General features: G+C 41.0%; 1 protein-coding gene and 1 pseudogene across 5 annotated transcripts in view; both read left to right on the top strand.

Annotated features, from left to right (window-relative positions):
* DLGAP3 (DLG associated protein 3) overlaps positions 1-23,337 on the top strand; it is an 856,617-nt gene that overhangs the window by 342,828 nt on the left and 490,452 nt on the right. The window lies entirely within an intron of this gene.
* On the top strand, positions 585-702 carry LOC135051974 (5S ribosomal RNA; annotated as a pseudogene).

Genomic DNA, 23,337 nt, shown 5'->3' with positions numbered 1-23,337 from the left:
TAGACGTCAGGATTCCGACGTACGTTTCACCTGTAGGCTTGTTCACGGAAGCCCCGTGTTTGCTCTCACCTGATGGTCCCTTAAATAGGATGCATGCACCTATGATGTGATGGGGGAATTAATTATAATGGAGTATGTTGCAGCTTGAGTTGATAGATGTTTGATTAGGATTGATTGCGGATTGAGCTGTGTACAATTGTGAAGCTTATTAAGAAGGGTTGTAGAACAGGATTAACGACATGAGAGCCTATTGTAAATGACGTTATATTCAAGGAGGATAAGTAATAGGTGATGTTGAAGGTCCCAATATATAATGGGCACCTGTGTAACCATTTGGACAGAAAGAATTGGACTGAGAAAATTGAATGAAGTAAGGAAAAATAAAATGAGATACAAAATTATAAAATGTATATAGAATAAAAGGAAATGGAATAAAATGAAATGAATTGAAATCAAATGAAATGAAATGAAATAAAATAAAATAAAATAAATGTAAATAAAAAATAAAATAAAATGAAAAAAAGTGGATTTATCAGACCCACAGATCACCATTTAACACTAACAGTATTTCCTGACAATTACTGGCCCACGGCCATACTATCCTGAATGCGCCCGATCACGTCCGATCTTGGAAGCTAAGCAGGTATGGCCTGGTTAGTACGTGGATGGGAGACCTCCAGGGAATACTAGGTGCTGTGGGCCATTTTTCACTCAGGAAAATTCCTGTACCATTTTCTTTAGAGCTGACTCTATACTTCGATCCCTTCTGTGACGTACATACATTATGATTCACACATATGTACAATTACAGCAAGAATATTTTCACCTGCTATATCTAGAACCATATTTGTTACAATGGCAATCTAGATTCTCACACTTATAATCATTAATTTTTTGTTCACCCTTCAGTGAATTCTTAATTTATCAATAAAAGTTAATTTTTAATTAAACCAACAAGAGGTAGGATTCCAAACGATCCTCCTCTTCATCATTTAAATTTCAATAATTTACCAAGAGTGCTTCCACACAAGGGTATTTTGTCTTTCTCTTGTTTTCCTCCCCTCAGACTAAACCAGATGCCGGACAAGGCTTCACATGCTGGTGGCAGAAAGGGGCAGCCTGCTCTTAGTGAGGTGTGAGCCCAGTGGCAGCAGCTATCACTTCTTCAACCAGCAGCAGCAATCTTCCTCCTTGCCCCAGCACTCCATGCTTCCTGTCACTGACATCAGTATCACAGCGCAGCCTACTCCCAACACTCCCATCCTGTGTCGCATCTGAGCTGCAGGAAGATCCCAGCACTGCCCGAGCCAGAACAGCCTTGCAGTGAATGGTTGCATCGCTAAATTCCAGCTTCCCTAGTTGCAGTGAATTGGTACTGTAGCGCTGCACCCAGCAGAGAAGGATCCAGGTGCACCGCTACTAATACACATGTTGCAGGTGCTGGTCAATTAATACATTGCGTCGGTGGACGGTTCTGTCCACAGTACATAAGTGCTATGTGCAGTGCACTGATAGCACCAAACTAGTTACAGCCCTGAGGTCCCTTATGAAGAGGCCACTTGGAAAATTGAAACCAGAATTTTGAAAACTGCAATACATCACAAGCGCTCAAAAACCGTTAGTACAATATCACCAAGACGTTCCTTTTAGGTTGAATGTGACGTTTTCCTTATCTGAATTTTTTCTTTAGTTCAGACCATTTGGATGTGAAGTCCCCAGCAGAGATAATATGAAATAAAACAGACGTAACAAAACACACCAATGTGTAGTAAATACTTGTAATAATGAAATATGTATTAATGCCTCCTAAAAACTAAAGAGGATCCAAAGCGTACCCCACTCACACTTTAAGCGGGGATAAATAACACATCAAGGTTTCTTTTATAGGGATGATGACTTCTACCACTTTTTTTACACCCGATGTGGATCTCAAAGAGTTCAACCAAAAAGAGCTGTGACTTTTATAATTCTTAGATGAGGGAGATTGATGCGTACCCCAACACTCACACTAAGAGGGCAGATGTAAAACCTATCAAGGTATCTTTTCCTCCTTGGGATGGAGATGGTGGTCCGGTGCAGCGTATTCCAACTTACAAGTCAAACCACGAATTCTCCAGAAAAGATGACATGAAAGAAAGAAATGGCAGGAGACAACCAATGTGTAGTATGTTCAGTTAACACTATTCTACCCCTTTCACACCGCAGCTTGTACCCGGTATTTTGCCGTTTTAACTGGCTTCCTAAACGGGTCAAGCTGCGATGTGAAAGGGTCCCCTTCAATTTACCGTTTTCAAAATACCTGTATTTTGAAACGGTAAAAAAGAAGGGTCCTACCCGTTTCAGTCCCATTTCACTGTGCAGTGTGAAAGGGTCTGAAACGGTATTTGCAAGCCCCAGCAGGTCATAGGCTGTCTCCATGTGTGATGTCAGCAGCCACAACCAGGAAACAGCTTGGAAAACACAGGAGACAAATGTGAGAGTGGCTTTATAAACGTTTAGACTGCAAAGCCATTATAAAATGTCTAATTGGAGTGATGAAGAGGTGAGGGAGCTGCTTTAGGATCAGAGGGGATGAGGAAATCTGCTGCTAAATTACTGGGACAGTCAAGGATACCCTCATATATAAAAACATAGCAAAAATGCTTCAAGCTGCTGGGTTCCATCGTGCGACTATCCAAATTATTAATAATGAATTAATTAATAATTATTAATAATGTGTGGGCCAGAAAAGTCCATTTATAATGACAACCACTGTTTTCTATGGGTGAAACGGGTTCAGTGTGAAAGGTACCAAAACGGTAATGAAATGGTAATTTACTGGTTACAACATGAGATGTGAAAGGGGTTTAACTGCTCAGACCCGTTTTAAGAACCGTTTCAAATACCATTTCAAAAGCAGGTTTTGCGATGTGAAAGCAGCATTAGTAGTTAGTGGGGTGTATATTAAATGCCTCTTAACTAACTAGAGTGATTCCAAAGCGTACCCCACTCACACTTTGGACAGGGATCATAAAGCACATCAGGGTTTCTTTTTATGAAGAAAATTACTTCTACCACTTGTATTACACACTTGGAAAATTGTATTCTCAATCTATTTCCAATAAATTCATCTGGCATGATCTCAACATTTCAGGTTAGCACCTTAATACTCAATTTATCTTTCCCCTGGTACTACAAGCTCCTATTAGCAGCCATTATGTACATAAGGCATAAGCTTGCTACTTTAGAGATTTTAGATATTTATGGATACATTCTAAACTGTTATTTTTATCTAAAAACCAATTAAACATCATGCTGTCTTTGTTCTACTGCAAGATGCTATTTCGAAGGAAGGAATCATTCCTTACATGGACATTCGTATATCACAGCCTGCCCCCCATTGATACAGCAGACTTCCTACAGCCCTGTCTCCACATGAGATCTTTACTGTAAACAGTTTGCACAGCTTTATGCAATGCAAGGGACGATGTGTTAGCAGATGTAACAAACAAACTGTGTCTACATGTCATATAAAATGTAAAGTCTGCCTCCTTGGGGCAATAGTCCCTTTGTGAGGTACAATCGGGTTTCCTTCCCTCTTAACTTTTAAAGCACAGTTTCATAGGAAGAGATAATGTATATTATTTATACCTTGTTTTGTCTGCACCCAAAGTCATCACTAATTTATCTCGGGAGGATTAAACATTACAGCTCACATTTTATATTATATTTTATTATATTACATGGGACTAGACTCACCATATTTATCATACTGACAGACATTTTAACTTACAATGTACACTCAGCATAAGAAAGAACAAAAAAAAATTAAAAATAATTCAGAGAAAATTTTGACTAGAGAAAAACTTTTTTCTTTACCCTATGAACAAGATGGCTTCCAGCTTCCATTTGAAATTAACAGAAACCTATAACAGTGGGCATCGGATTGTGCAATAAAAATTGTGCATTGTGAGAAAAAAAGTGGAAAAGACAAAACCTTACTGAACAAAGGAAGCATGGGTCCTTACTAAAATGATTTATCATAGACAACAAATCCATCAATCACTTACAGAAGGTGGAGATTGTGTACATGGAGAAAATCCTACGCTATGCATACCTCCCAACTGTCCCGATTTTCGCGGGACAGTACAGGTTTTTTTGGGACTGACCTGCTGTCCCACCCGCGGTTTTGGGACTGACCTGCTGTCCCACCCGCGGGCCGAAGTGTCCCGCGGTGGGGGTGGGGGTGTGTGTGTGTGGGGGGGCAGTTGGGAGGTTCTTGCACTCGCTGCTCTGCTTAGGACACAGCATCTATTCAATGGAGACAGAGGGAGAGGGGGCATGCCTACAGCTCACAGAGCGCTGGGCATGCCCCTTTAGTGATGAAAACAGGGGCGTGGCTTGTGATCAGTTCACTCCCGCAAAGGTACCCCCTTTGACCCAGGCCACACACCCTTTTCAAAATTGAGCGCGGTGTCTCTCTTCCACTCTCAAGAATGTTGGGAGGAATGCGCTATGGTTAAAACTGTGCCGAATCACAAATTATCTAGTAGGTGTGGTGTGATACCCATGTTGGAAGAAATGAATTTTAAAATCAGACAAATTTAGTAAAATTTAGATTATACTGTACATCTGCTTAAGGTATATAAATATACAGAGGCTATAGACCTCCTCAGGGGTCAAGAAGGTATCGGACAGCTTGTCTGTGCTCAAGGTATCTCATATATCATTATTTGGGTCATTAGATCATGTGATTTGTCTGTACATTAGGTATCTAAAATCTAAACATCTGAAACCTTGTCTGTATACAGAAAAACAATGATGTTCTGGAGCATCTAATGGCTATCTACCATTCTTAGATTTCATCAGAGGTCAATATAACTGATATCCAGTCTGTACACCACAATGTGAGGCAACAAGTTTTGTGAGGAGGAACATATCTTCCATTGAGAACCAGAATACTTAAACATGATCTCAAAATAGAACTAGGGAAAACAAATGTACGTAATACCTGACATCCAAAGAGAAGCTGTCAGTTTAGAAATAAAGAAAACCTTTGACTCAAGTATAACTGACAGTCTATTATCCAGTAAAATTGTGACTTAGCGCAATGTTGTAATGGTTACCTTAAAGCAGATGTCTTTCCCACTAGAGCTGCAGCAAGCAACTAGAGATTTGGAGGCATTTTTATCATTTAGTATTCACTGGATATTCTTTAAAAAAGGAAATTTGGGAGGGGGGGGGGGGTGCCTGCCAATACAGTATTCATAATCCCCAAGATGTACCATGGAGGTATCCCTCCAATTCCATCCACAGATGCATTCCTGAGCTTGGTCCTTATAGCTAAAACCATCTGCAGCATCAGCCTGGCCCTGTAGTAACCTATACTGCAAATTTTAACTGAGATAGATTCTCATGATTCCTTCCCATCTGCTCACGATGACGTATGGACAGGTCAGCAGCCACACATGGCTTTGGGTAACCCGAACCGATAACATAAGATATCACTCTGCTTCCGGCTCTTTGCCGAGACTGGCTTACGGCAAGAGCTTAATTGTAAAGTCTTGTGACAATATTAATTTTCACAATGCAAATAATGTTATCACTGCAATCAATGCAAATAACGATATCACATCCACATAGAAATTTCAATTTTGATAAATATGTCTATTAGAAAAGGAAAAACAGATCTAGAGAAGTTCTTATCAAAAACTATTTGTTCTTAATTGTAATTATGTTTTATTAAATTGCTGTGTAGAAAACGCACGTTGGTAGTTAAGATGTTAATTGAGTCCTAATTGCTTTGGCACTTTAATTGAATTTGGTTTATGTCATCTAGATTGCTGGAAGGTTTATTTAACAGTTGAGTTCTAATTTCTTTCTTTTTTTTTGCAAATAGTTTTTATTAGGCGTATTACAAGTATACATCATGTAAGAGAAGGAACATATAACAAAATCCCTGGATCTCACCAAAAAAAATGTAAATGTCTTAGGTCAAGACTTAACGTCATGATCCCTAGTAAAGAAACCTGATGAGTCAATATATCATCAAATAAAACATGTTACAATTGAACAATATATATGCCATAATGAAAAAACAAGAAAAGACATAATAGGAAAGGAAAGAGAAAGACAAGAGCAAAACACAAAGAGAGCTTTGCAACCCCAGGATCAGAGGTGAGGGTTCTGCGCATGTATAGTAAAGGAAGGGGACTCACACTGCCTTTTATCGTAAATATTTATAATGGTCTGATTCTTTATATGCCAACCAGGGATACCAGGTGGAAGTTTCATTTAATTTCAAGGTGTGGCCGAGAAAACTGTTTCCTCTTACTCTGGTGGTGCATGGTATGCTTCAAGTCATACCATACCACTGTAACTGAAAGAGTAATTAAATGTTGGAGGGTCTATAAACTAGTACCTCTAAGTGTAAAGCATCTGCTGCAAAAACCTGCCAGGTTTAATAGTAGATGCTTGATAAATGACCATCAAGTTGCCTGTCTTCATTATATAGTGCCCTCTTACTCAGTTACAAGGATAATTTAGTTGTCATAGAGAACCTCAGTGAGCTGTACGAGAAGCCTGCAATATAGGTGAAAGCTCAGGGGTAATAAAGTTCAGTCTTCTTAGCAATTTGCAGTGTGGTTCAAGAAAAAAAATCAATCTTTAGATGCCAATGGTCTTGATTATTTTCTGTGCAGTACAGGCATGAAGTCATATTCAGAGGAAGGATTCTTTTGGTACAATTTGATGAAAAATATATACAGGTTGCGTATCCCTTATCCAAAATGCTTGGGACCAGAGGTATTTTGGATATGGGATTTTTCCGTATTTTGGAATAATTGCATACCATAATGAGATATCAAGGTGATGGGACCTAAGTCTAAGCACAGAATGCATTTATGTTACATATACACCTTATACACACAGCCTGAAGGTCATTTTAGCCAATTTTAGCCAATATTTTTTATAACTTTGTGCATTAAACAAAATGTGTGTACATACACACAATTCATTTATGTTTCATATACACCTTATACACACAGCCTGAAGGTCATTTAATACAATATTTTTAATAACTTTGTGTATTAAACAAAATTTGTGTACATTGAGCCATCAGAAAACAAAGGTTTCACTATCTCACTCTCACTCAAAAAAGTCTGTATTTCGGAATATTCCGTATTTCGGAATATTTGGATATGGGATACTCAACCTGTATATGTATTTTTTATAGGCCACTTTTCAAAAGCATGAAATAATCTTTCTTGAAATTTATTTACACTTTGCTAATCTGAACGGCAAAGCTTTCTCTGCTTTTGTTTGTCAGCATTTTTCAATCCACAATATTTTGTGTGTGTGTGTGTGTGTGTGTGTGTGTGTGTGTGTGCGTGCGCCAGTGTATTAGGAGACAAAGGGCCAGATTGAGAGATGTGCGGTATTGCTGCCGCAGCTGTAAATATGTATGCAATGACTGTGCATTACTTTGCTAATGCCGCAGCAGACTGGAATCGTATTGAGCCTCCACTGGCGGCTTTTTGTGTCCCAAAGGCTGCATACAAAGATGCAGCATCTCTCGCAGATCAGTCGATTATCTGGCTCCTGTGTAGCCCGGTGGGCACAGGAAATGAGACACCGGAGCCACTGTTACTGCAGACGTAGGTTGAGACATGCCCTGAAAAGGATCATGACACCCCTGCGTTTTTTTGCCGCCACTCCCCATTACCTTCCTCAAGCGTCCCTGACTGTCACTAACTTTGCAAATAAATCCTCTCTGCAACCAGTGTCGGACTGGGGCATGAAGGGCCCATCGGGGGAATGCAGTGGTAAGGGCTCATGCTAGGGGTGTGGTCATCCTCTATAGGGGGTGTGGCCAGCTACCACAGAGGCTTGGCTAACCATTAGAGAGTGCATGGTCTGTTCCCTGTGATATATACAGTAAATACTGCTATTGCATGCATGATAATGTACCAGCCATGCAGTGTAGAAAATGCACCATAGTCCTGTGCAGTATAATATAATATTTTATATAATGTATATTCAAGTGCACAGACTGGAATTTGACCCCTAGAGGAGGGGGTGGGTCCTCAAGCAGTGGGGCGCACCGGGGGTTGCCCCGATGGACCAGTGCGACCCTGCCTGCAACCACCGTTGCAAGAGTATTGCAGCACATGAGCAGTCGTCCGATAATCGCTCAACTGCTGAAATCAGATTTGCATACATCTCTGAATCAAACCCACAGATTGCAAGCTCCTTTGGGGCTGGGACTAATGTGAATGAGTAAATACTCTGTGTAAAGCACTTGTGCTGGCACTATATAAAGAATTGTTCATAAATGAATGAAAACAATCAGTTATTAACTATAATTATAAAGAATGCTATTTTTTTAAGGGTGGCAGAGAAGAATAAATACCTAGAGGTAAAATAGAATTTCTGTGATCATAATGGTAAAAATAGTACTTACAGTAATTACAGTTTATGTAAATTAGACTGAGAGGGGAAAAAATAGTAATATGCCAAAAACAGACGTTTGGATGGAAAACCATCAATTTTTTAAAAGGGTATGTGACAGAAGGTTACCAGCTTTGTATGCTCAAATCAGGCTTATGTGTCACCTAGAACACTGTTGCAAACTTGGCTGTATCCACCAATGTTACAGTATGTGACCACTGAGGAAAAGAGCTTAACAATTATAAATAATGATACATTACTTTGTGCTGTGTTATCATTAAGCAGAATAGGGTGTGATTCTGCACAGGATCTGGATCATAATGCAGGACCGTCTTAACAGCAGTGTAGGCCCCTGGGCAAAGCAATGCAGTGGGGCCCCTACCCACCCTCCAGCGGTAGGGGTGGGGGATGCTATCAGTGGCAGCTTTAATGTCCTGCAGGCAGTAGGGGGTGTTCTATCTTCCGCTCAGCATGTAGGACCTGGAGTGTAGGACATGGATCCTTAATTTCTGCTAATTACTCCTTTGCTGCACAGATGGTGGGAGATAGGGCGGGAGGGAGAACACTAATCTGTAGAAGTGGGCATTGAGCTAAATGAAGGGGCCCCAGTACATGACTTCCAGGGTGGTAGGGGGTTTAATACGCAGGGGAGGGGTGGAAAATGTGGTGGGCTTAATATTCATAATTTTCCCGGTGGGAGGGCAGCTTGCTTGACTGCAGATATCTCCAGTTCCTGGAAATAGATTTCTTAGCTTTCAATGGGATTTTTTTTTTAAATGTCCCGCTTTTCAGGAGGTACTGTGAACTTGGGGATCAGAGTTCAGGAGCCAGAGCAATCCACTGCTGAAAATATAAAACTGCATACCAGGCGTGTGGAGCTGGAGCAGGGAATACCTTTAAATATGTGTTTGTGCAGTAGGTCATGACTCCCGATGCCAGCAAGTGGCCAGGTGATAGATTGGGGATCTGAGGTTACATTAGGAGCCATTTGGAATCTGTACTGTTTGTGATTACCAGAACTTGGAATGTTGTGCTGCTGTTTTAAACACAGCCTGTAAAACCTGACCTGCAAAGCCTGCATGAATTATGTAGCCTGCCTGAGGTAGAAAGTGAGTTGAACTGTACTCCGTCTATGTGATTCCTGTCACATATGGTGTCCAAAGAGGTATCACAATTGCTGGACGGTGTCCGCAGCAAACTCTGATACTTTAACCGGATCCATCCACAGCAGCAGTGAGATGCATTGCAGGATGCTACCTGCTGTCCAGCGGTTTGGTGAGCATGAATCTTAAAACGGTAGTGGATACGTATACACATGTTTTTTGAATTTCAAGCTGTGTTCACTATAAAGCATTTATTATTCCTGTGTATAGGGCTGGAAGCCCAGGCAATGGTATGCAATGTTAAGAGAAACAGCTGAGATAGTGTACTGTGAATCTGGCTTAACCTAGCCAGTTAATTAAGCCTAGTAAATTTGTATATAAAGAACAGGGAAATATGGAGGAGGTTTTGAAAGTGTTTGCTGAAGTGGCTGCTGGCCAACAAAATCTGGACCCTGAGCAGCAGGCTCAGATTCAGAGGCAGCAAACACAGATCCAGGTACTGCACGATAAGTTAAAAATGATGAGAAAAGGTGGGCAGAAGCATGAGTCATAACAAAAGCTTATACCCTCACATGATATTGAGGCATTTTTATGCACTTTTGAATGCACTTCCTTGCTGTTAAAGTGGCCAGAGGAGGAATGGGCAGCCAGGTTAGCTCCGTGCCTCACAGGGAAATCACATCGAGCCTATACTCACCTGAAGTTAGCTCCTACCCTCATTTGAAGGCCATACTCAACAGGGTTGGGGTGACAGGCCCCAGTAAAGTTCAGGAGTTCCATGATTAACAGCTGAACCCGTCTAAGCCTCCAAGAGTTCAGCTGGCCAGGCTAGCCACACTGAGTAAAGCATGGCTACAGCTGGAGAATTATACGGCACCACGTATAGTAAAGATTGTTGCTTTAGACCATGCTACATATATTGGTAATAGACTGTGGTGTACAACACTGGACCAGTTCTAAGTATCTGAAGAACTGTCAGTTTCGCCATTTCCAGATCTTTTAGGGGATATCCTCTCTAAAGGAATTTGTGTAACATACTGTAGCATCAATCTCAAGCTTCCGCCTTCTCTTCATTTCCAGTTATACATTGAATTCTTAAAAATTGGGAAAAGGGTAAACCCTTCTTTAACTGATTTGGTTGGTAACTCTGGGCATGCGAGAGGGTGTTGCAGTCAGTAGGTTTATGGTACAAGCAGATTTTCAATTCTTTCCTATTCCAACTAATGGTGAAATTTAGATAATTAATTTTTCTACAAAGCTGCTACAATGTGTGATGTGATCAATTAGCAGTCAACATTGCTTCTAGAAATTCCTGCTTTGTGCCTGGCCAAAGTAATAGAATGTCATCTGCATTTAAAAAAAAAAAAGATTACATGTCACCAAATACACTATATATACTGTATGTATGTATGTATGTATGTATGTATGTATGTATGTATTTATGTATGTATTTATATAAGTGACATGTGGTGAGAGAAATGGCTGGGGAGGCACTGGCTAGTATCAGAGCCAGATTTACACACACACATATATATGAATATGAAGGTTCATGTGGGCATTATACTAAGGTGCAGTAGTATATACTGCTGGAAATTTGGCGACTTTTGATCAATAATGTGTGGACAAGTTAGGCAGGTGATGCAGTATACACCAGAGTTTTGACCATAAAAATGGTTACAGTAATTGTCATGTTTAAACGCGGAAAGGAGAATCGCAAATTATATGTGATCTAAGGTGTGGTGATTACATGCAGAAATAATCACCAATAATGATTTCAAGTGACTGTATATATATAATCTTGTATTCTTTCAGCTTAGATGTGACCTAAGTTTCTGTGACAAAATGGCTGACAGGCTATGTCCTGCGTGGGATCTATATGTATCCAGGCTGGGGGAGAGAGAGCAGATTCTGTCTTCCTGACATCAGCTCTTATCTACAGACTCTAAAGTTAGGGATGAAAGCAATGCTCCATGTGCGATGACCAGACCAGAGGTTATAAATCCTGATAAGGGGGAGATGTCCGGATCAATCACCTGATGGAAAATAAAGGAATTCCACATGTTTAGGTGACAAAGCCACTAAACTCTCTGGCTAGTCATAAAACCATCCAGGGATGACAAGGTACAGATCCTCACAGAACTCACTCTCTTTGAAAGAGATTCCTGTGCCTTTGGGCTACCCCCCCCCCCCCCCTCCCCATACCTGTTGAGAGGCATCTACAGTATGTAAAAAGGGTGTATGTTTAGTGTCTAGCAGGGAAGTGGTTAAAAATCCCAAGGGTGGGGGATGCTGCAGCTGAGGGCTATATCTATTTGAGTTAGGTTTTCTGTATTTTTATTTCTTTTCATTTGTTTGAGATCATACTATAATCTGTGTGTATTTTTTAAAATCTTCTTAATAATCTTTGTAACAGTTTTTGTAACTAAAGCTCTGAAGTATTCTTGGAATTAAACTTAAAATTCTAGTACTGATTTTCTGTGTTTCTTATGAACCAAAGCCCCGTGTGGCATGTTACCGATTTCTCAAAATATTAATAATTGTGTATGAAGGTAAGGGCTGAAGTTTGCCTTCAAATATAGTACAGTTCCTTCGGCTGGTGGCAGTGTACCGTGTTTGATTAATCCCGTGTGTCAAAAATAACCCCACGTCGCATGTGGCAATTCTCAAATTGGCGTATTTGTAGAATTGGCCGACAGCGTTGTGACAGTAATACAAAGAAGATATTTACAATATTACCTTTGTAATTTTACTATAATTTTTATAGTTAAAACTCTGAAGTATGAAAAAAGAAATATTCTTTTGGGCATAAGAAAAAACGTCATAAAAAAGACATATATGATCAGGATAAAATGCTTAGCTTTAGGAGTGAGGTATATTCAAAGAGTCCCCAATGCATTTCGTCCGGTGGAAAGTCCAAGTTCCCTAATGCAGCTCAATGGTTATATGGGCGGCACTCACACAGACTCAGCAACGTAGATAAAATGTGTTAATAAATAGAATAAATTGACACACTTTATCTACATTGTGAGTCCGTGTTGGTGCCGCCCATATAGCCATTGATATATATATATATATGGAAGAAGTGGGGGATAGGGGTACCGGCGACCTGTGTTGTTTAAAAAGTATATACTAAAAAATCTTTAAATTTATGAGCCAAAAAATATAAATATAAAAATATTCAAATTTAATAAGATATAAAAGTTAATAAATAAAAGTACAAATTTTCAACAGATAAAATTATATAAATATAAGGTAGGAGATAAGACTTAGCTTAAAAAATAGGCAGGGGGTCAGTGCAGGGTTCCCTGCACTGACCCCCTGCCTATTTTTTAAGCTAAGTCTTATCTCCTACCTTATATTTATATAATTTTATCTGTTGAAAATTTGTACTTTTATTTATTAACTTTTATATCTTATTAAATTTGAATATTTTTATATTTATACACTTATACACTTTATATTTATACACAAAAGTGTATTTATACACTTTTTCATGTATATTCAAGGTGTGGGTTTTTGTATATCATGTCACCTGTAAGTATACCCTCACACCAGAAATACACCCGAAAAGAATGGCCAATGGCCTAATTAGACATGATACCAAACTTTTTTTTATTAAAAAGTACATAATAAAAGCTTAATACGTTCATATGAACATTATAAAAGAATACATCGATGTGCAGTCAGGAAATAATGTAGTTTCAGCAACTGAAAAAACTCACCCTCACCCTTGCAGGTGTAAGCTCAACAGGGTGTGGTGACAAACTGGACAGGAGACCGTAGCTGACTTAACCCAACGTGTTTCGTCAGAAAGACTTCCTCAGGGATTTATATATGGTATCACGATAAGAAAAGACGGATGGTCAGATAATACATTAAGGCTTCATAGACTGATGGCGTTTACATAAAAAGGGAGCAGGAGGAGATACATACCAAAAAGAAGAAGAAGAAGAAGGAAATCCTTCATGAATGGAGACATCTATAACCCATATATAATAGATAAAATTTGAAAAGTTGAGTGGTCCACCCAGAGTGGTTATAGGGTAATGGAACCGCTACCAGCGGCACTGTTTTAATGGGAGCAATTTCTTACAAACTGGAAGTACCCTTTTTTCTGGTGCGCCCGGAAGTGGCGGGAATAAGCCCATGATGGGTGGTACACACACCCTAATTAAATGATTACTAGTGGTATAAATAGAGCACTAGGGCAATGGAGCCACATACTCCTGATGAAGTTCAGGCACGTGACGCCATAGGGATGAAACGCGTTGAGTATGACTGACCAGATCTACCCACTGTACATCAGGTATGCTGTTTTTATCCTTTTTAATGTACGGGCATATTGTGTTTATGTGAGCCAATAAATTTGTGTTAAACTGTATTACACTATTTGTGGCCATTCCTCCCCTCTTTCTCCTTCATGTTTGACATTGCTGGGGACCGGAGTTTTATTAAGTTTTTCATTATTGAATAAGAAACCATCCCGATCCTGACCCTTCACTTGACCCATGCGACAAAAAAGTGGATATGTCCACTTGAAATGGTACTTGTTCATTTCAAGGGTGCTATACATTGGTGAAGTTCTCATCAATAGATGTTTATTTACTACACCAGAAGGCGCTATTCTCAACTGGGACTCGGATCAAATAAATCGAAATTGGCAGGTTTCCTTTTCCAAATATTTCAGTGACTTATGACATTTTCATCACCTGATAAATGTGTCTTAAAACTTTACCATTTTATATATATACACCACACACACACACACACACACACACACACACACACACACACACATTTTATATATATATATATATATATATATACTATATGGACAAATGTATTTGGCCACACCTGTTTACTGAATTTAGGTGTTTCAATCAGACCCATTGCCACAGGTGTATAAAATCTAGTACCTAGACATGCAGTCTCCATCTGCAAACATTTGTGATACAACATGGGTTGTTCTGAAGAGCTCAGTAACTTCAAGCGTGGTAATGTGACATTATGCCACATTTGCAATAAAACGGTTCGTGAAATTTCATCCCTGCTGGATATTCCACGGTGAACTGTAAGTGATATTATTAGAAAGTGGAAGAGTTTACGAACAACGGCAACTGTTTCAGGTGGGTTAAGTTTGAGGAGACCCAGATCGGTGGATTCCCAGAAAAGTACTTCAACAAATAACTTGAATATATTATTATGAATTTATTGTATACTTAGCTAAGGTCATTGATCAAGTCAGCAGATGTTCAATACAGCAATCACATCAGCAAATTCAGGAGCCTCGCCCCTTGCGTCTAGAGGCTGAGTTATATTCATATCATCCTGGCACTTCTGCAGTCAGTGTTTTCATCCAGGCACATAATTCGTAACACTGACAGATTCCGGCTTATATAGGCTGGAAAACTCCTGAATAACCAATTCATTGGTATAAAAGACAAATTAGGAAATTTAATCTGTATTTGGTGCTGAACGGCCTGTGAACAAAATAAAATGAAATATTATTTTTATCACTCCTGATACAAGTAACTCAGCCACGAAGTGAAAGACCACGCAAAATCACAGAGTGGGGGTCAATGACTGCTAAAACGTATGGGCGGGTATTCCATTGTTTGAAAAGTCAGTTGGGTGTCTGTTTTTTCCTATCTAATATCTAATAGACAGGAAAGAACAGACACCAACCAACTTTTCAAACAATTGAATTCCACCCGTGCTGATTCCATAGCTGAATATGCCGAACTTCCACTGGCATTAATGTAAGAGGGAACTTAATGGAATGGGTTTCCATGGCCGAGCAGCTGTATGCAAGCCTCACATCACCAAGTCCAGTGGCAAGCGTTGGATGGAGTGGTATAAAGCACACTGACATTGGTCTGTGGAGCAGTGGAAACTTGTTAAGTGGAGTGGCCAATAACACTGCTCGTTTTGGCAGTCAGATGGGTGAGTCTGGTTTTGGTGGATGCCGAGAGACTGTTACCTGACTGACTGCATTATGCCAACTGTACAGTTTGCTGGAGGAACTATAATGGCATGGGGCTGTTTTTCAGGGTTTGGGCTAGGCCCCTTATCTCCAATGAAGGCAATCTTAATGTATACCAAGACATTTTGGACAATGCTATGCATCCAACTTTGTGGCAACAGTTTGGGAAAGACCCTTTATTATTCCAACATGACTGTGCCCCAGTGCACAAAGCAAGGACTATGAAGACATTGTTTAATAAGTTCAGAGCGTAAGAACTTTACTGGCCTGCACATACCCCTGACCCCAGCCCCATCGAACACCTTTACGATGAGCTGGAACTGAGATTGCAAGCCAGGCATGTTAGACAGACATTAGGTCGACAGGGTCAAAAGGTCAACATGAAAAAGGTAGACAGTACAAAATGTCGACATGGACAAACGATCGACATGAAAATGGTCGACATAAAAAAAGATAGACCCTTTTTTTATTTTACATATTTTTGGACTATTTCATACCTTCTCTCTCCATGACGGCATAGAGTTAGATATAAACCTTGTGGCGAGCGCAGCGAGCCACCAAGCCCGAAGCGTGGTGAGCGAAGCGAGCCCCGCAAGGGTATGCCTTTCTACAATTGGGGGTCCCAGATGACAAAACTATCCACATAAACCACAAAAATGCAAAAAACATGGGGGGGGGTATTCAATTGTTTGAAAAGTCAGTTAGGTGTCTGTTTTTTCCTAACAGACAGGAAAAAACAGACGCCCAACCAACTTTTCAAACATTTGAATTCCCCCCATGGTGTCTAACTTTTTTATGTCGACAATTTTCATGTTGACCTTTTGATCATGTAGATCCTTTTGTACTGTCTACCTTTTTCATGTCGACCTTTTGACCCTGTCGACCTAATGTCTGTCCAACATTTGGTGTCTATCTATTGACTGTCTAACTAGACACTGTCTATCTATCAACCCACACCCTATTAAAGTATATTTAAATACAATATCATTACAGTACCAGTTGGTGTAAAGGTCAGGCATCCGAATACTTTTGTCCATATAGTATGTGCGTGTGTGTGTGTGTGTGTGTGTGTGTGTGTGTGTGTGTAAACAGTTGTGCTCATAAGTTTACATACCCTAGCAGAATTTGTGATTTTATGGACATTTGTCAGAGAATATGAATGATAACTCACAAACTTTTCTTTCACACATGGTTAGTGGTTGGGTGAAGCCATTTATTGTCAAACAACTGTGTTTACTCTTTTTAAATCATAATGACAACAGAAACTACCCAAATGACCCTGATCAAAAGTTTACATACCCCAGTTCTTAATACCGTGTATTGTCCCCTTTAACATCAATGACAGCTTGAAGTCTTTTGTGGTAGTTGTGGATGAGGCTCTTTATTTTCTCAGATGGTAAAGCTGGCCATTCTTCTTGGCAAAAAGCCTCCAGTTCCTGTAAATTCTTGGGCTGTCTTGCATGAACTGCACGTTTGAGATCTCCCCAGAGTGGCTCAATGATATTGAGGCCAGGAGATTGAGATGGCCACTCCAGAACCTTCACTTTATTCTGCTGTAGCCAATGACAGGTCGACTTGGCCTTGTGTTTTGGATCATTGTCATGTTGGAACGTCCAAGTACGTCCCATGCGCAGCTTCCGGGCTGATGAGTGCAAATTTTCCTCCAGTATTTTCTGATAACATGCTGCATTCATCTTGCCATCAATTTTGACCAAGTTTCCAGTGCCTTTGTAGCTCACACATCCCCAAAACATAATTGATCCACCTCCGTGTTTCACAGTAGGAATGGTGTACCTTTCATCATAGGCCTTGTTGACTCCTCTCCAAATATGACGTTTATGGTTGTGGCCAAAAAGTTCAATTTTGGTCTCATCACTCCAAATGACTTTGTTCCAGAAGTTTTGAGGCTTGTCTTTGTGCTGTTTGGAGTATTGTAAGCGGGATGCTTTGTGGCATTTGTGTAGTAATGGCTTTCTTCTGGCGACCCGACCATGCAGCCCATTTTTCTTCAAATGCCTCCTTATTGTGCATCTTGAAACAACCACACCACTTTTTTTCAGAGTCCTGTATTTCAGCTGAAGTTATTTGTGGATTTTTCTTTACATCCCGAACAATTTTCCTGGCAGTTGTGGCTGAAATTTTTTAGGTCTACCTGACCGTGATTTGGTTTCCACAGAATCCCTCATTTTCCACTTCTTAATTAGAGTTTGAACACTGCTGATTGGCATTCTCAATTGCTTGGATATCTTTTTATATCCCTTTCCTGTTTTATACAGTTTAATTACCTTTACCCGCAGATCCTTTGACAATTCTTTTGCTTTCCCCATGACTCAGAATCCAGACACGTCAGTGCAGCACTGGATGAAAGATGCAAGGGTCTTTCAGGAGTCCAGAAACTCACTGACCTTTTATACACACACACTGATTACAAGCAAACAGATCACAGGTGAGGATGGTTACCTTTAGTAGCCATTCAAACCAGTTTGTGTCAACTTGTGTGCATGTTATCAGGCCAAAATCTCCAGGGTATGTAAACTTTTGATCAGGGTCATTTGGGTAGTTTCTGTTGTCATTATGATTTAAAAAGAGTAAACACAGTTGTTTGACAATAAATGGCTTCACCCAACCACTAACCATGAGTGAAAGAAAAGTTTCTGAGTTATCATTCATATTCTCTGACAAATGGCCATAAAATCACAAATTCTGCTAGGGTATGTAAACTTATGAGCACAACTGTATATATATATATATATATACACAACCTAATCGTCTTATCATTCCTGGCATATGGGTAATCAAGACTTAACATCCTGGTTAGAGCAGTGTTTTGGTGGTACCTCCTACTCCTTCTTCAAAGGTAACGTAAAACCCCCATATTTATGCAGGCATGCTGGTGTTTTGATTGCTACTGTACATCTTGTCTATTTTCCCTTTTATGCAGTCATGCACCTATTTATTTATGTATTTATTTTTCAATTTACTGGGTGACAGCACAAGTCACCTCCACCATTTACCGCAAATATTGTAAACTGTTTATGGATCACTGTTGTCCAGAAGATGTGCACACGTTACTTACTGATCCGTCCACCAGTGCTTTTTACAGGTATAGGCCCTCATACCGAGTTGATCGCTAGCTGCTTCTGGTCGCAACGCAGCGATTAGGTGAAAAAGCGGCATTTCTGCGCATGCGTACTGCGGCCTGTACGCATGCGCAGAAATGCCACTTTTTCACCTAATCGCTGCGTTGCGACCGAAAGCAGCTAGTGAAGTACTTTCCCACAAAACAATGCAGTTTTACACAAGGTCGAGCGACGCTTTTCTGTCGCTCTGTTGCTCGGTGAGTGATTGACAGGAAGTGGGTGTTTCTGGAAGGTAACTGGCCGTTTTCAGGGAGTGTGCTAAAAAACGCAGGCGTGACAGGTAAAAACGCAGGCGTGCCTGGGGAAACGGGGGAGTGGCTGGCCGAACGCAGGGCGTGTTTGTGACGTCAAACCAGGAACTAAACTGACTGAGGTGATCGCAAGGTAGGAGTAGGTTTGGAGCTGCTCAGAAAACTGCATGAAAAGATTTTTGAGCAGTTCTGCTAACCTTTCGTTCGCAATTTTGCTAAGATACACTCCCAGAGGGCGGCGGCCTAGTGTGTGCAATGCTGCTAAAAGCAGCTAGCGAGCGATCAACTCGGAATGAGGTCCATAGTATGTAGTGACATAATCTGGTTTCTGGAACAGGAGATTCCAGTATTTTAAAACGATTAGGCCATGGATGGATGTGAATTTGTTACAAACATGTCACATTCAAAGTACACGGAGAAAGGGAAGGGTGGGTGTTGAAAATATGTTGTTAAAATTAACGGGATTGAATGTATGAGGTAGAAGGAAAGTTTTAGTATGGACTGTGGAATGAGGACTGTGAACAGATTCTGAGGATGGCATGAGGCCCAGGACTCAGTGAGTTGTCTCCAGCAACTGTGAGAATGTGCTGGGTCAAGAAAGGTGACATATGAATCCTTGGTGTGAGGTTTGTTTCTACTTATGTAGCTTGCAGTGTGGTGCAGGAAATATACAAGTTCAAGGGTGCAGACTAGTGAGGAAGGAAGTAGTGAAGGGGAAATAATATTTGTGGAGGAAGAGATAGGCTGGAGAGAAGAGGAATTTGGAGAGAAGAATGGGGAAAGTGAGTAGGAGAAAGCAAGAACATAAATTATTCTCCCCGTACTTGCGTGGGTTTCCTCTGGGTGTACCAGTTTCCTCCCACAATCCAAAAATATAGTGGTAGGTTAATTGGATCCCATCAAAAATTAACCCTAGCGTGAATTTGTGTCTGTGTACATGTGGTAGGGAAAATAGATTGTAAGCTCCTCTGGTGCAGGGACTGATGTGAATGGCCAAATATTCTCTGCAAAGCGCTGCGGAATATGTGTACACTATATAAATAACTGGTAATAATAAATAAATCAATAAATTGAGTAGGTACTTGTTTCAGGCCAAGAATGCTACAGCGCTCTGAAGTATCCAGGTGTATACCCCTAGCTGCTTCAGTTAGGTGGTGTCTTACCCCCCTATCCACCTATAAGTATATACTATTACTGGTGCTCTCTGGGGTATGGTGGTATAGGTGTATTGAATACGGAAATTAACTGCTGGTGATTTTTTTGTCTACCAAGAAACTATAAAATATAATGTCAATCCAAGTTCCTAGTTCAGTGGTAACTGATGAGACTTGCACAAACTGTAGGATGGGTGTTCTTAGTAATAACCAGACAGTATCCAAGTTCTTTGGCTTATATGTGAGCTGTTTTATCCTGATTACATGTACTTGGCACTGTCTTTTATTTTGAAGGGTATGTCATTCAACTTATCTCGAGATGACTCAATACTGTGTAATTTATTGTATAAAACTATACATATAACTCCGCTTTGCGCTCTGTTATTGAAAATGCATATGCTACGTCAGTGCCGTAACTAGACTGTTTAGCGCTGTGTGCAAGAAACGTCATCAGCGCCCCACCTTTATGTAAAATAGGGGCAAAAATATATAGGGGCATGGCTTCATTGTGAAGGGGTGTGGCCACAAAATAATACCAATTCCTCTTATGGTGCATAGTAGTCTCCATTATTCAAATTACGCCACACAGTAGCGCCACTACACCAGGTAGAGACCCTTTTACACATTACGGTATACAGAGTCCACCTTTTACACATTACAGCAGACAGCGTCCCCTTTTTACACATTATGGCAGACAGAGTCCACCTTTTACACATTACAGCAGACAGCGTCCCCTTTTTACACATTACGGCAGAAAGTCCCTCTTTTTACACATTACGGTAGACAGCGTCCCCTTTTTTACACATTACGGCAGACAGCGTCCCTTTTTTACATAGTATGAGAGACAGAGTCCCCTTTTCTACACATTACGGCAGACAGTCCCCCTTTTTACACATTACGGCAGACAGCGTCCCCTTTTTACACATTACGGCAGACAGAGTCCACCTTTTACACATTACGGCAGACAGTGTCCCCTTTTTACACATTACGTCAGAAAGTCCCTCTTTTTACACATTACGGTAGACAGCGTCCCCTTTTTTACACGTTATGGCAGACAGCGTCCCCTTTTTAGATATTACGAGAGACAGCGTCCCATTTTTACACGTAATGGCAGATAGAGTCCACCTTTTACACATTACGGCAGACAGCGTCCCCTTTTTACACGTTACGGCAGACAGCATCCCCTTTTTACACATTACGGCAGACAGAGTCCCTCTTTTTACACATTACAGCAGACAGAGTCCCCCTTTTTACACATTACTAGAGCCAGTCCCCCTTTTTACACATTACGGCAGACAGACAGGATAGATAGATGCTGTAGATAGATAGATAGACAGACAGACAGACAGACAGAATAGATGATAAATACTTACTGTCTCTCCGCTGGCTCAGGCAGTCAGGCTCCTCAGTGTAGTTGCTGGCAGATCCCGGGCAGGGGAGGAGGAGGAGGGAGGGGGACTCTGGAGCCGCATCAGTGCACTGTAATTGGTGGCGGCGCTGCTGCAGCTGTCCCTCTCCTTCCACCTTGGCTGGCCACCGCCGCTGTGAATGCTGGGATGAGGGAAGCGCATCTCAGCATTCACAGCGGCGGCGGCCAGCCAATGTGGAAGGAGAGGGACAGCTGCAGCAGCGCCGCCACCAATTACAGTGCACTGCTGCGGCTCCCTCCTCCCCTCCCTCCTCCTCCTTCTCCCCTGCCTCCGGCGCTGCTGCTCCTCTCCTCTCAGGCGGCTTGTAATGAGTCAGTTTGACTCATTACAATGCCGCTGACTAAAGACATGGGGATGCGGACAGTTGCGCCCTCAAGGCGACTGCGCTGTGTGCCAGGCACACACGTAGTTACGGCTCTGTGCTACTTTCCTTTTGTTGTTCTTAATGCACTTTTTGTATTGTTACTTTTTTTTTATTAACAAAAAATCAATAAAATGTACTTGATTTAAAAACAAAACAAAAAAACAAACAAATAGGCAGCCAGTATGTGATATGATCCTCTATAGGTGGGTAGTTTGATTATAATGCTGCTACGTTGTGTCTAAGACATCCACCGGTTCCTATAGTTGGCTCCTGGGTAGTAGTGGTGTGGAGGAGGTCTTAGTTCACTATGCGTGTTATTCCAATATCTTGCATTCGTAAACCCTCAATGTCCTGTCATCTCAATACAACCAATAGGGCAAAAATTTAGTTACTCAATAATGCGTGTAGGAAAACACGTAGCTTCTTACCATCATAGAAGGCGTGGGCCTCTGTTGCCTTCTGGTTTATGCCCTGTGTTTTGCTGCTTTTCCAGAGGTGCATGCAAGTGAGGGGCATTTGGCAGATAATGTATGAAATAATGTTGAGGGAAGCTGAGCTTTGGTTTAAAAGCACAGTGTTTATTATATTGTCCATAACATCCCAAATTGGGGAATTTCATGTATTATACAAAAGTTCCAAGACAAATGACTACAGTATGTAAATCTTCCACAAAGACATCATCTCCTTGCGTTGGACTGCTGCTCTCCTGATGCTGTAAACGGGACCCAGGTCGGATGATCCAGGTTACCCATTCACACTGCAACCTAACCCGAATCCTTCCCAGGACCAATCCTGCAAGCTGCCCTGGTTGGATTCTGAAGTCATTAGACCCAAGTTAATCTTTTTACACCGAGCCGCGACCCCGGGTTAGCCCGGCAATAACCGGTCAAAAGCTTGGTGTATAAGGGGAATAAATGATGGCATAAGCTCTGCTTCCCAAATGTCAGCCATAGTGGGTTGAAAGATTGAAATGCCGGAGAGTGCCTGAAATACCTGAAAGCATAGGGGTCCAGCAATGGGTTAATAGGGCCATGTGTTTGTTAAGGGTGTGGATCATAGAGTGGACTGTAACTAGGTCGACAGTCATTAGGTCGACCACCAGTGGTCGACAGTGACTAAGTTGACACCTTAAATAGGTCGACATGAACAATGTCGACGTGGAAAAATGTTGACATGAGTTTTTTTAAATCAATTTGGTGTCTTTTTTTTTTTTTTGTATAGTGACCGGGAACCCCAATTAGTCCACCGTGTCCCCTCGCATGTCTCGCATTTCTCACCATGCTTCGGGCAAGGTTACCCAATCATAGTCCACGTGGATTGTAAAGTATGAAAAAGTTCAAAAAACAGAAACAAAATGTCAAAAACTCATGTCGACCTTTTTCCATGTCGACCTAGTACATGTTGACCTAGTGACCATGTCGACCTATAGACCATGTCGTCCTAATGCAAGTCGACCAATATTGGTCGACCTGACTGTCGACCTAA

This window comes from Pseudophryne corroboree, chromosome 2 (assembly GCF_028390025.1).
Source record: "Pseudophryne corroboree isolate aPseCor3 chromosome 2, aPseCor3.hap2, whole genome shotgun sequence".
NCBI classification, from domain to species: Eukaryota; Metazoa; Chordata; class Amphibia; order Anura; family Myobatrachidae; genus Pseudophryne; species Pseudophryne corroboree.
The sequence above is the reverse complement of the archived record's forward strand: the minus strand, read 5'-3'. Positions and strand labels throughout refer to the sequence as shown.